This window comes from Etheostoma cragini, chromosome 12, assembly GCF_013103735.1.
Source record: "Etheostoma cragini isolate CJK2018 chromosome 12, CSU_Ecrag_1.0, whole genome shotgun sequence".
Lineage (NCBI taxonomy): Eukaryota > Metazoa > Chordata > Actinopteri > Perciformes > Percidae > Etheostoma > Etheostoma cragini.
Genome location: NC_048418.1, coordinates 544,828 through 548,510, shown reverse-complemented (window position 1 = coordinate 548,510; position 3,683 = coordinate 544,828). Strand labels below are relative to the sequence as shown.

The 3,683-nt window shown below is 39.5% G+C and overlaps 1 long non-coding RNA gene across 2 annotated transcripts in view; it reads right to left on the bottom strand.

The window, feature by feature from the left end:
- Positions 1 to 3,683, bottom strand: part of LOC117953929 — a 19,173-nt gene that overhangs the window by 7,264 nt on the left and 8,226 nt on the right. The gene's annotated exons all lie outside the window — the stretch shown is intronic.

Genomic DNA, 3,683 nt, shown 5'->3' with positions numbered 1-3,683 from the left:
GGCTATATGTTCCTGATTGGTTATTAGTAGTATAGGCTATATGCTCCTGATTGGTTATTAGTAGTATAGGCTATATGTTCCTGATTAGTTATTAGTAGTATAGGCTATATGTTCCTGATTGGTTATTAGTAGTATAGGCTATATGCTCCTGATTGGTTATTAGTAGTATAGGCTATATGTCCTGATTAGTTATTAGTAGCATAGGCTATATGTTCCTGATTGGTTATTAGTAGTATAGGCTATATGCTCCTGATTAGTTATTAGTAGCATAGGCTATATGCTCCTGATTAGTTATTAGTAGTATAGGCTATATGTTCCTGATTGGTTATTAGTAGCATAGGCTATATGTTCCTGATTAGTTATTAGTAGTATAGGCTATATGTCCTGATTGGTTATTAGTAGTATAGGCTATATGCTCCTGATTGGTTATTAGTAGTATAGGCTATATGTTCCTGATTGGTTATTAGTAGCATAGGCTATATGTTCCTGATTGGTTATTAGTAGTATAGGCTATATGTTCCTGATTGGTTATTAGTAGTATAGGCTATATGTTCCTGATTGGTTATTAGTAGTATAGGCTATATGCTCCTGATTGGTTATTAGTAGTATAGGCTATATGTCCTGATCAGAGGTGGGTAGTAACGAGTTACATTTCCGTTACATTTACTTGAGTAATTAAGAAAAAAAAAATACTTCTGGGAGTAGTTTTAAATCACTATACTTTTACTTTTACTTGAGTAGATTTGTGAAAAAGAAACTGTACTCTTACTTCACTACATTATGCCACAATGAGCTCGTTACTTTTCTTTTTACCTTTGTGGTATTCTACGCGTCATTGTTTTTATCCCCCCTGCGTACGTCTCATTTTAATGTTTTATTTTGACAGAGAGAAAGAGACTTCCGCTAAAGGCTCTGCCACGTGACTGTGTTCCACCAATCAAACGGTGTTGTGCAGTCTCGTCAAACAACCATAATTGATCTTAGCAGCGGAACATGTCAGCTTGACCGTCGTAGCAAAGCAAAGATGTCATGAATCAACCGTCGGCAATGCAGACCCCTCCGGCCTCATAGTGAAAGCATGTTTACCTTTTTATAAAAGTGGAAACAGCAGCTACGTTATGCGGCGCCCTCTGTGTCGACCAAAACAAACGGACATTTCAGCCTTCAAAAACTCAACATCTAACTTGAGAAAAGTTAAAGAAGCACTCATGTTTGTTTTTGCTGTGGATGCGCGAATGTTTGTCTTTTACACATGGTTTGAACTTTCCTAAACGTATATATATCTTTATATATATATATATATATAGCTATATATGTCTATATATACATCCGAATTTGATGTTTAAGTCTCTTCACTTAATCTATTTTGTAATTAATAAATACATTTTAATTTATTTTATTGATTGGATGAACTATAATTTGCCTAAAGATGATTATGTTGTATTTTTGTCTGTCTGATTAATGCTTGTGTTAAGAAATAAATCAGACGTTACTCAAAAGTTACTCACTACTTGAGTAGTTTTTTCACCAAGCACTTTTTTACTCTTACTTAAGTAATTATTTGGACAACTACTTTTACTTTTACTTGAGTCATATTATTCTGAAGTAACATTACGTTTACTTGAGTACAATTTTTGGCTGGAGTGGTAGTATAGGTTAAATGCTCCTGATGATAGAGACTGGGATGGATTTCCAGGTTGTTGTTCCTGTCTCAGATTTAGATCAAACCTTGTTTATATCAAGAATTTGTCCCAAAACCAAGGCCTGTCAAATATTTCTGTTCAAATCATATGTCTTCATATTTTCAGTTTCACAGCCTGGAAATCACATTATCTGGACATTAACATAATGGAAGGTATTATTCAGGTTAAAGAGTGAGAGGGTTTAGAGAGAGGGAGACAGGTTAGAGAGAGAGACAGGTTAGAGAGAGACAGGTTAGAGAGAGAGACAGGTTAGAGAGAGTGAGACAGGTTAGAGAGAACAGGAACTAGGAATGAATATAAAATGAGTAAATCTCAGCGCTTCATTAGATCAGAACCCAGCTGTGTGAGAGAGTGATGTAATGCCCCCCCCCCTCCTTTCAGGGTGGAGCCTGCTGGAGTCAGATGGTTGACACCAGGTCTGAGGAAGTGTAAGTGTGTTTTTAATTTCATTCATCAGACTGTGACATCACTCATTCAACCCTGTGATGTCATCACCAAAGAGCTGATTGGTTAATAACTGCAGCTGTGTTGTGTCTCGTTCTCTCCGTCATATTCCTGTGAACTCACAGTCGACACCAACACGGTGAACAGGAACCTCAAACTGTCTGACAACAACAGGACGGTGACACGGGTGGAGGAGGATCAGCCATATCCTGGTCATCCAGAGAGGTTTGAGTCCTGGTGTCCTCAGCTGCTGTGTAGAGATGGTCTGACTGGTCGCTGTTACTGGGAGGTCCAGACCAGAGGAGAGATTAATATATCAGTGAGTTACAGAGGAATCAGGAGGAGAGGAGACAGTGATGACTCTGGGTTTGGACATAATGATCAGTCCTGGAATCTGAGCTGCTATGATGGTGGTTACTCTGCCTGGCACAATAACACAAGAACATCCATCTCCTCCCCTCGTGTCCCTGGTAGAGTAGCAGTGTATGTGGACTGTCCTGCTGGCTCTCTGTCCTTCTACACAGTCTCCTCTGACTCACTGATCCACCTCCACACCTTCAACGCCTCATCAACCCAGACTCTCTATCCTGGGTTTGGGATCTTCTCTTCTGGCTCCTCAGTGTCTCTGTGTCCTGTGGAGGACGGAGAGTCTCCTCCTGTCTCTCACTGCTGATCAGCTGAGTCTGGACAGGATCACACCTTCAGGAATATGTCAGCTTATTGTTTTGAACCAATGAATGAAATGATTCAGGATGATGACCAGATTCCTCGTGACCAATGAGAACTTCTTCGACTTCCGGTCCTTTAAAGGTCCAGTGTGTAGTGTCACTTCCAAGTCTTCCTTCCTAAGGTAGAAGGACGCATCTCTGGAAGCTCTCAAAGATCCCTAAAAACACTCTTAACCCTTTAAACAAGTTTGTCTATTTTGATTCATAAACTGCTCAATGGACCTAAGATAATCGGAGATAAGTTGACTGCATTGTGCATTGTTCATCGTGTGAAGAGGGAAGCCAGAAACATCGTTTTGGTTTGGGTTCTTCATGCATATGTTACACCCTATATTTCAAGTACTTTGTTTATTGTAATATTATGAAAGATTAGGAGAAGGTTTTGAACGAAACAGAACCTTTATGGACAGTGTATTGAAATTTGTCAGCTTTAATGTTGATGGATTGAATGGGCTGATTTAAAAGAAAAAGGGTCTTAACATACCGTAAAAAGTTACACGTAGATATCTCTTTCCTACAAGAACCTCAGCTCCCTTTGCAGGAACATGAATAATGAAAGAGAGACTGGGTAGGGCAGGTAGGGTTGTCATAATCCAGTTCAACGGGCAGAGGTGGGGCCGCTTTGAGAAATAAAAGTACACCTCTGGAAATACTTGGTACTGTCATTGATCCCTCAGGGCGTCATGTCTTTATTAATTGGAGAATATTCTCAGAACAATGGTCACTCCTAAATTTACACTCACCGGCCACTTTATTAGGTACACCTGTCCAACTGCTCGTTAACACTTAATTTCTAAGCAGCCAATCA